The sequence below is a fragment of the Anoplophora glabripennis genome, unplaced genomic scaffold, assembly GCF_000390285.2.
Source record: "Anoplophora glabripennis isolate ALB-LARVAE unplaced genomic scaffold, Agla_2.0 scaffold24, whole genome shotgun sequence".
Classification (NCBI taxonomy): domain Eukaryota; kingdom Metazoa; phylum Arthropoda; class Insecta; order Coleoptera; family Cerambycidae; genus Anoplophora; species Anoplophora glabripennis.
Window position 1 is genome coordinate 281,140 of NW_019416404.1, and position 11,172 is coordinate 292,311.

General features: G+C 29.8%; 1 long non-coding RNA gene across 1 annotated transcript in view; it reads right to left on the reverse strand.

Annotated features, from left to right (window-relative positions):
• LOC108911013 overlaps positions 1-11,172 on the reverse strand; it is an 81,935-nt gene that overhangs the window by 20,616 nt on the left and 50,147 nt on the right. The window lies entirely within an intron of this gene.

Below are 11,172 nucleotides of genomic sequence, written 5' to 3' on the forward strand. Positions count from 1 at the left end.
TTTGGTGAATTTTTCATGGACCTTAACGTCAGATCTTTTTGAGGATATAAAAATATGTGCATTTTACTAGGATTACACGGCTTTTAGGTTCGAGATGTTTGTGTTTCGCGACCGTTGACAGGATATAACTGAATTGAAAGTAAACAGCTAAATAAATAAATATTAAATGCATTTCAAATTAAACGGAAAATGATTTATACCGTATTGAAATCATTGAAAATACAAGTTTATACAGGGTGATTCAGAACTTATCCAAAAAAAAATTCTGGATGTACAGGGGACCCTTACAAATACAATTTTGTAAAGAAAAAATCAAAAAGGTCAGTTCGAAATTGATTTAAAAATACACTTCTGCACGGCACTGGAAACTGGTCCACTGTAAAACCTGACCTCGCACAATGCGACCGGTATGGCGGCGTGATAAAAACGGACAAAAACTTTCGCAAGGAAAGAAATATGTAAATAGAATTTTATCGCACCTATTTTATATCGGCAAATTCAAATGCTTTTGCCTTTATTAATTATTAATAAAATTAATTTGTGTTTTTAAATAATAAAATCATTTGACATACCCGATGCTGCAACAGCAATTGTTCAAAATTTTATCCACTCACGTGTAAACACATTTGGGTCCGTCTTACTCACTTTCTACGAACTAACACAAATGATGTCTTGCTTCACCATAACACAAATACTTCACCATAATACAAATGTTGTCTTGCTTCACCATAAATTAAAACGATATCCATCAACTCTGAGTTGCTATACACGCAAGCCATTTTTGACACTAACTACTAAAAAACTGATGTAAATACCACAGATAACAGGTAAAAACTACCGCAACGACGGATTTCAGTATTAGGAGTCACATGGCTCTCCACGCGTATTGCGAATGACGCTAGAGACTACAGTTGTCCAGCTATGTAGTGGTTTAATGTGCTATAACTTCAATAATTTTTTTCTCAGAAACTATAAGGATTTTACAAAAATTTTTTTTACAATATTGACTCCATTTCTCATGCCGCATCTATTCCCAAATTTTTTTGGATAAGTTGTGAATCACCCTGTATTTTGCTCTAATTTTACGAAAGAAATGGGACAAAAGTAGTAAGTATTGTTCGGAAAGTGAGTTCATGACGCTTTTAAAGGATAATTAAAAATATTAACCATCCCCTGGCTGTCAAGAAAAGGTGAATAGATGGAAGCAGATTATTATGCTCCGTGGGTAGTTATTCTTAGAACTCTTAAAATGGCACTATATTTCTAGGTATTTTCAAGAACTTTACTGTTGCTATTAAGAAAAATAATTTCTAGTATGCCATTTTACGTATAATTCTGTAAAATCGTATTACTTTAAAAACAATTTCACTGTAAGAAAAATTGGACTTATTTTCACTCAATTTCACTCAATAATGTATCAATTCTGACCGCCCGAATTGAGTGAAATTTTTTTCTATTCGTATGAGTAGGTACAACTAAAATTTTATGAGTGAAGCTCAGTTTTAGTTAAATATTATCAAAAATGTGTAAAATTATCAAAATGCCCTATATTAACTGAAAATGTACTCAATAATTTCACTCAGTGATTCACTCAGTTTTCACTCAGATCTTTTTCTTTACTGTGTTGAAAAAATTTGTAAATATTTTAACTAAACCCCGATATTTTGTGTTTTCGCGTAAGGTATCTAGACAAAGCGAAATGTTTTTTTTAACGTCCCACAGTTATAGTTATAGACCAGGGCGGATCTGTTTTGAGGTGGATTTGAGAGGGGGCAAGAAAATTTTTTCTGGATTACCTTCAATACAACTCACATAATAAAAGTCCCTAGATCTGGGCCAGGTCCGGAACATTAAAAAAAATACCTATTTTATTTGCATTTTTTACTTTCTGGTATTTCTTGGAACCTATGCATTTGGGAAGAATATTGAAGAGGAAAAAAAAGTTTTAGAATTGAATTTTGCACAATGTTGTTGAAAATGCTTTTTATTACCGACGTTGCAAAATACCAATAATTGATGAAAAAAAAGGCAAAATAATCAAGTTTCTTGGATAATTTTTTTTTAAATATTTTAATTGCTCCGAGGGCATTCTAATTTTGGTAAAAAAAATTGTAGAGTATAATAAAACCACACACCAAATTTCATTAAAATCAGTTTAGTTTTCGCAAAATAATTTTTTGAAGAAAATTGTGAAAAAAAATTTTCGTATTTTCAAAATGTTGCATAGTCTCATATAAATCATCTAGATACTTGAAAATTTTTTCATATAGAAAAGGTTCAAATGGTTTTTGAAAAATTTAAAAAGGTTGATTAGAACTGCCACAGTAAATTTTTAAATTTAACACTCTTTTTTTATTTTTAAACAATTAGATTACATTTATCAATTTGCAATTTAGTTTTTTCAAAAATTATAATTTTATAGTACTATTTTTTCTTAATTTTATCTGTATTTAACAATAAAATTAATTTCCAAATATATTTTTTTAATTTGTTTTGTTTAATTTGTTTTGTAATTCAACATTTTTTCAAAATGCATAGGTTCCAAGAATTAAATAAAAATCTCCGGTGTAAAATAGTATTTTTTAAAATTTTTGAAACATTTTTGCAATTTTGAAAATGTTCCGGACCTCGTCCAGATCTAGGGATCTACACATTTATTATGTGAGTTGTACTGAAAAAAATTGCATGCCCCCTCTCACATCCACCTTAAAACAGATCCGCCCTGGTCTAGAAGGACGACCAGAGTGGTTAAGATCACTTATTGATCCAGTTTCCTTAAATTTTTCAATTAATCTCTTCTCTTGAAGAAATTAAATCATTATTTCGACCATTTTTTGCGAACTGTAGCTGCCAAACCTTTATTATTTTTAAAATATTGCTCAACCATGAAAACACATTATTTTTTCGCGTAGTGCTTCAATTTTATTAACTTTGAACTGTCAGCTGTCACGCTGTTTTTTTCGTTGGCAGTTTTTACCGTACAAATGACGCAAAATTAAAATCTTGCTTAAATTTTGGGACACCCGATATTAATTCTGTAAAATTATTTGTACTGATATTTGGATTATGTAGACAATTAATTCTTGTAAAATTACTCTTAAATTATGATGTACAGAATTATAGATATTTTTAGAAAAATTATTCACAGATAAAGGAATTTGTCTTACTTTACCTTATTTTTTATATTGATCGAATTTTGTATTCGTTTTGGTACAAAAAGGGACGTATAATAACCTTTGACAACTCTATAATTTTTCTTTAATAAAGCACAGTTTTTGAAGTTCCCACAAAGATTGCAGATTATTATCTTTCTGCGTGATAAGTTCCCCATCATATGGTCAGTCTGATGTGTTTGCCCGCATAATACGTTTTAAAATGTCCAGGATATTTTAAAAAGCATTACGATCGCCCAGAAAGATTGCCCACGACGATGAAGACATAGATGTGGAACAAGATATTTCTTTCAATGGGATGACAGAAGCGTTTAAGCAATTTTATAAAAAAATGAAATTCGGGAGACATTTATTATCATACAAATTAAAATATTCAGCCCACGAGCTCCAAGGTATAAAGATACCTGAAATGTTTGAAATCTGTAGAAAAATATATAGTACAGTCATTGAAGCTGAAAATCAGCTGTAACCTCCGAATTCTTTGAAATTGCATGGATTTGCATGAAAATTTAGAATAAGGCTCATCTTAGGCTCAAGTTCAAAAATGACATAAGCTCGATTGACGCTTTTTGTTTTTTAGGGGTAAAAACTACCCCCAAGTGCAAAAATTGAAAAAATTAAGTTTTAACCATTTTATTAATAAAAATCTTGTTCAAGCACAAAGATTAAATAATGTTCCATGTCCTCGAACATGTTGTTGATATTTGATCTTTTCGACCCTTTATTTAACCCTTAAAAACTACCCCTATGCAAAAAATAATGATAAAAATTACTTTTTAAAGATTTGGAATGATTAAATCATGCAATTATTTAAAATAAAAGTTACCTTATAGCTAATAAAATAATGTTTCCCTTTCAACCCCTAAAAACCATCCCTGTGTTGACAAAAATGATAAAAAATTACTTTTTAAAAGCTTGGAATGATTTAACGGTGCAATCATTTAAAATAAAAATTCCCTCATTGCTTATGAAAGAATTTGTATCTCCTAAAACTTTTCAACTCTTATAAATCACCCCTGTGCCAAAAAAATGATTACGTTTTAAATCTTGGAATGCTATAATTGTGCAATAATTTAAAATAAAAATTCCCTTATTATATATTGTTTATAAAAGAATATTTTACTTTTGCCATTTTCAACTCTTATAAACTACCCTTTTACCAATATTAATGTAAAATATTTTTATTATAATCGATTTTTAAATGTAATCAATCATAAAAAAATTGCTACGCAGCATATAAATAATCACACTAAATTTTTTTACTTATATTATTTGTATAATATATTATATGTAAGTACATATAATATATAAAAATGAGAAAGCCTATTTTGCTCCGAAAAAAATTCATTGTTTTTTTTTACCATAACTCGCTTAATTTTGAAGCTATAGTATACTACAAAAAAGCATTTTAAAGCTAATTTCATTTGCATAGAAAACTTTTTAAGTCCTTCGTTTTTTAAAGAGAAAGGATCTAAGGTCTCGAGACAGGTCGTTTTTCTACTAAAATGGATACTTCAAGCGGCGATATTTCCTTTATTTTTTATGCTATAGGAATAAAAAAAACAAAATATTTGTTGAAAAAAGCTACATTTTTGTTGTCTATCATTTTTTACGTATCTATCATAGTTTCAGAGTTATTATACAAATAAGGCATTTTTTTTGGAATAATGAAAAATACGTTTTCAACTTTTACCGTACTTTATTCAAAAAATACGCATTCTAAACCGGTCTAATTTCAGGATCGTATGAAAAACACTACAACAAAACTAATTGTAAAGGGTCCACGATTAATATTCTGATGAAAATGGTACAGCGTTTACTGCTCATTTTTCCTTAAAAAATATGAGCAACCCATCTATTTTTGACGATAACTCTCATTTCAATTTTGCTCTAATTAACTTTTATAAGTGCTTATTTTGAAGGTCTTTTTGAGTACTACAAAAAACTCCTGAAGCGTTATACACGTCATTTGATGTTGAATACATCGATTCGAGTATTCCCCCCAAAACAAGTCCCCTTCCACTAACCATATTTCGCTTTGTATAGGACGTACAACACTTTTTAAATAACATTTTTCTTTGTTTATTTATAAGCTACATTTTTGTTCATTACACTTTTTTAATAAAATGCGTAGTTTTTGAGTTATTCGCGAAAAATACTTTTAAAAAGTGTTTTTTTCACTCAAAATTACAAGTTTTCAATCGTGAATAACTAAAAAACTATTGATTTCTCGAAAAAATTCTTCGAATATTTTTTGCTCAAAATTTGATTCTCTATCGATTTCTAAAATTTCCACCCCCCGAGAAGGGTGTCAACCCCCAACAGGGTGGAAGTGTCAATCGGCGCTATGTCACTAATGTTCATTGACCTTTTCTCTAACTATCTGCCAAATTTCAAGTCGATCGGTTCAGTTTCAAAGAATTCGAAAGTGAAAAGCTTCAATAACTGTATTAATAGGAAGAAAAAACACTTATGTACTGTCTACCTTACACAATAAAAAAAAACATCATTGTTGTGAATGCTAAATTTAAAATATGAATAACACATCTTGAAATATCCTTAAGATATCGCAAAAATATTAATTTTCGAAAAAAAGTGAAAAAGTGACATACGAGATATAATTTAAGACCATCATGTACAGACATACCACTTTTCTATTAAATTCTCGTTAGGGCAACCTAAAAGTGGAGTCATTTAAAAAAGAATTATAATACTTAATGTGCCTACGTTATTACCACGTCATATATAAACCGAAAAAATAACAATACTCGGATCCTAATTCGCTATAATCACCTTAAATAAAAGCTACCGAGACCTGCCCTTCAATCTGAGACTCAAGTAAAGTACCATGAAATGTCTATATTATTTACTCTTCGCAAAATACTCGGGCCAACCGCACAGGCCAAAAAGATAAAAAAGAAAAGAGGAAGTGGGTCGTGGCAACATTTAAAAACAGTGCCATATGCCCTACGAGTGCGGGCAGCTAGGTAAAAATTCCCGTTTACCGCCGAACTGCAGAAATTTTCAAATGGGCACGCAAGGCAAAGCAATGAATAATAGCGAAAAAATTCTATTTACCCCGTATTTAGAATGTGATATAGCAAACAGAATGTTATGGTGAAAGCCACAGTCTAAGTCCTTATTTGAGGGCGGACAGTCTTTTTGATGGATAGGCACTTTTTTCACGTACCAGGACCCGAATACAGCGATTTTTGCTATGGATTATCTTCTAGTTGGTGTATTCTCGTCATGGTACAGTCATTTATACTAAACGGAAGGACAGAATCGAATACGATGAGGAAAAATGGAAAGTAAGTCAACAATAACACTTTTTAAAAATGTAACTGACAGTTGACGAGGCCAAAGAAGTGTTTTGAACGATTCTGATGGCTTCCGTGGGTTCTTTTTTAAGTGTATGAATAAGTGATTTGGATTAGTTCCATGTTGTTGGATTCTATTTTGCAATCGACTCCCTATTACTGTTGTCGCTATAGTGAGATTATTAAATCTAAATCTAAATTTCTTCTTCATCTAAATTTACTAAAGGGCTCGTGTAGAACTATCAATCTGTTTGATCAAAATGGTCCGCGGATTTCATTTTGACTTAATGACAAGTTTGATAAAACTTTCGAACTACCTAACCAAATTCTTTTTATTTCCAAGCTCATTGCAGTTTTCGAATTATATGAAGGATGAAAACAAAACAAAATATTACCTAATCGAAAAAATAAACTGATTGCTTTCGGGGGCCACTCTTAGAATAACTTTTAATAATTATTTTATTAACTTGATCTGTTTAGTTTAATCAAAACGATTCGATGATATAAAAATTAATTTTGTGTCGTTATCAAATTATTTTGATTAACCTTTTTTAAGGTAGAATATTTGACATTAAGTTGCTCATTTCTTAATATTTTAGATATTTCTATATTTTTAGTTGAATGTATGGCGTTGAAAAGAGAAATCTATTTTCCATTATACAGGGTGATTCAGGTTTAATCTGGATAACTTCAGGAACCGATAGAACAGGTTAAAATAATGTTTATTCATGATGTAAACTTATTTCCTAAATCGCGTTTCGGAGATAGGGGGCGTTGAAGTAGAATTTTTTTCCGTTTTTCCCTCATAACTTTTGAACCTCTCATCCGATAGAAGTGGAATTCGGAACACAAACACTCTTTATGATCTTACATAAGTTTCATAATAACCTACCCCTCGTAGAAGTGTATTTTGTGTGCTACCCCCTCTTGGTGCGATTTAGGAAAAAAGTTACATCATGATTCATGAATGAACATTATTTTAACTTGTTGTATTGATTCCTGAAGTTATCCAGATTAAACCTGAATCACCCTGTATAAAAAAGTTATTTTTGTTAGAACATTCTGCTTGTGTACAAATATGTAGTTTTAAATAGGCAACATATACACTGCAGGCTGGCCCAAAAAAATAATTTTTTTTTTCGTGTCTTGTGAAAATATGTTAGTTTATCATGTTTTAAGAGCCCTCAGCTCAAAAAAATTTTTTTTAGAGATCGATCAAGATTTTTAAAAATTTCCAAAATCGTCAAAAATTGATTTAAATTTTTTTTCTCGTTATTTTATCATTTTCTAGGTTGAAAAAATCTCGATTCTGAAAATTTCAAATTTTAATTTCTAAAGATCACTCATAATAATTATTTTAATTTTCAAAGTAAAATGTTTTCGAGCGACCTCTAAAAATAAACATCAACGAACTAATAACTTATTTTATTGAATTTGATGAACAAGATAATAGAAATAAATCAAGAGACAAAATTTACTACCGCACCGAGTATCAAATATTTATAATTTTTAAATTTTTTAACATTTAAGTGTCGTGATTTATTTCCATTCTTTTGTTCATCAAATTCAATAAAAAAAATTATTAGTTCATTGATATTTATTTTTAGAGGTCGCTCGAAAACATTTTAGGTACACTACTTTGAAAGTTAAAATAATTATGAGTGACCTTTAGAAATTAAAATATCGAATGAAATTTTCAGAATCGAGATTTTTTTCAATCTACAAAATGATAAAATAACGGGTAAAAAAAAATTTTAAAAAACTTATTTTTTGACGATTTTGGAAATTTTTAAAAATCTTAAGCGACCTCTAAAAAAATTTTTTTAGAGCTAATTTTTTGAGGGGGCTCTTAAAACATGATAAACTAACATATTTTCACAAGACACGAAAAAAAATATTCGTTTTTTTGGGCCACCCTATAATACAGGAAGTCTCATATTAAGAAGTGATTAGAAATATGTTAATTGATTTTATCTTTAGAACTCAATAATCACATTTATTATGGTTATTATATCATCTTAATCGCTGGTGTTAATGGTGGAAAATTTTTGAGCAAAAATTTGACAATTTAGAGAACGATTTTTTAATATAGGTATTATTTAGCATAATTTTATTTGTAAAAAGTAGGCCTAGATATGAACAAAAAAGGTAGGTAAGTGTTTGTGCACGCGAGCTACAAAAGTTTTGTTTGGAAAAGTTGTTCAGAATTAAAATTTATTTTCAAATTCCGAATCCAAAAGTAATCGGCTTACCTTATTTTTTCAATTTCTGCATCTTTATTAAAATGTTAATGTTAAATTTATTGCCATTCGGTTTTAATTCTGCAAATCAATGATTTATAAAAAGAAAAAAAATACCAAAGCAGGTTGATTATTATCTTTAATTTTATTCGATTTTTTATTACGAATAACTTATGTCAACAACATTTTTTTGGCACCTTATATGAAAAAAGCAACTTATCTACAAATACAATACTTTCTTATGCTTCAGATAAGGCCTACTTAATTTTTTAGAAATAAAAGTGCGCTACAAATTACTTTTTATAAAACTGGACTTTTTAACAAATTTCCAAAACTTTAATTTAAAAACTGTTTCCTGTACGGTTAAGATGACCTAACGGCACCCCGTACATATTAAATGCTGGAAAAAGATTATCTATTTATGTAACGTTTACTGATGTAGGTATTATTAAGTGCTAAGGACAAAAACAACAACTACATTTAAATTTTCAAATAATTCCTTTTAATACAGCACCCTGTATATGATGGTCTCCTTAAAACTACATTTTTATACATTTGAACAAAAACGAAATTTTTTTATATTCACTTTTTTCAATTCCATTGTATGTTTTGACTTAAAATTAAAGAATTTTCAAAAGTGGTATGACATTTTGAAAAATTGGTACGAATACACGTAGAAATTTGAAAAATATCAACGTATCACCTGCATATTCAACATGTTAGATCCTGTCATGCCTATACGTTACATTTAAAAAAATCTGAGACTCTTATATATTTACAAAATCCAACAATACCTTTTCATAAGTAACCAGTAACCGCATTCGATTCTATTGATACCTCCGCTTTTTTTTTGAAAACGTAAAAATGTACATCGCCTACTTCAGAGGCCAGAGAACCTTTTCATTCATGTTCCGAGTACCTTCAGCAAAGGGATTAAGAGAGCGGCATAACTAGATGCATGAATGATAATTTTTTAAGAAACTTTCAAGCAGGTAGTGGAATATACAGAACAATGTTTGGTTCGTATAACTGGCCAGAAAAGTCTTAGTTTAGTTTGAAATTCAAAAAAATACAGACGCATAACATGAAAACGTAATTTAACTGTAATATCGTTCTTTTGATTGGATTGAATGAATTGAATTTAACTTCAGATTTAAAAAAAATAGTAGAGTTAAGCATATACACTTGCTTCACAAAAATGAATTTTGATTGGGTCAACTTATATTCTATTAAAAATGTCATACCTAATTTTTGTTGACGCATATTTCTTGACGATGAACTCATATGGTGAGTTATGGTTATTCCCAAAAATTTAATATGGTAATCCCGATTCCAAATGGTTTTTACCCCCAAGACGGGATGACAAAATTTTTGACAGTAAGCATCTCCTTGATGCGAAGATCCAGAGGTGGTACTGTTATCCAAGAAAATTTTGTATATAATCACAACACTATTATTCATTCCCTAGGACGGTGGGAAATTATTGATAGAAATGGGAAATCTTATATTGTACCTATATAGATAGCATTAGATTTCACTTTCACTCGGCAGTGACAGAAATTTTCGACAGTGATTGAGACTGAGAAAATTTAACATACAGAGTAATTCAGTCATAATGTCATTAATTTTAACCACGTATTCAGAAGGCCTAATAAAGACAGAAAATTGAAAAAAAAAAATTACTCGACTTTTTAAAAAATAAGCAAATTACGTTTTAACTACCGTTAACTACCGGTGGACTACAATGCGTTCGAAAGTTGGAGTGAAACAGCTGATTTGTCAGTCGTTTTGAACTTTGCAATTGGTTTCAAAATCAAAGTGCGGGGATCCCAACTTAAAAAAGTGCTATGGACGGATGAGCGAGTGTTTTTTTAGCCGTACTGTCATTTTAAATAGGTAAGTACCATACTATTATTTGAAAAGCAATAAGTCACAAAATAAGATATACGTACTACAAACTGAATAATTAATGGAAAACCTAGGTATATGTAATACTAAAAACTTGTATTCAATTATAAAACATAGTGAAACCGTTAACAATATTAAAAATACTAAATAATCTAACTTTCGAAAACAATTATCAGTTATAATATCACAAGAGCATAGAAAATATTCGATTATACTTCTGAGTCACGAGACGTATTCTGCGAAACACCACGAGAGCGTAGCTGGAGTGGTGTTTTAAGGATATACGTCGTGTGTGGAGGTTAGTATAATCGAATATTTTCGTTTGCTCGAGTGGTATTCGATACGATTATATAATTCATTAGAAATTTAGCCAATAGCAATTACAAATTTTACGTAGTTACTATGTATTGATAAGCGATTATACTCTTGACGACGTGGTACAACCATTTTGGTGTTTCGCCTCCTCCAACAATGTGAACTATGTCATGGTAACGATAGTTTTAACATTTGTCAATAAACGTCAAAAAAAAA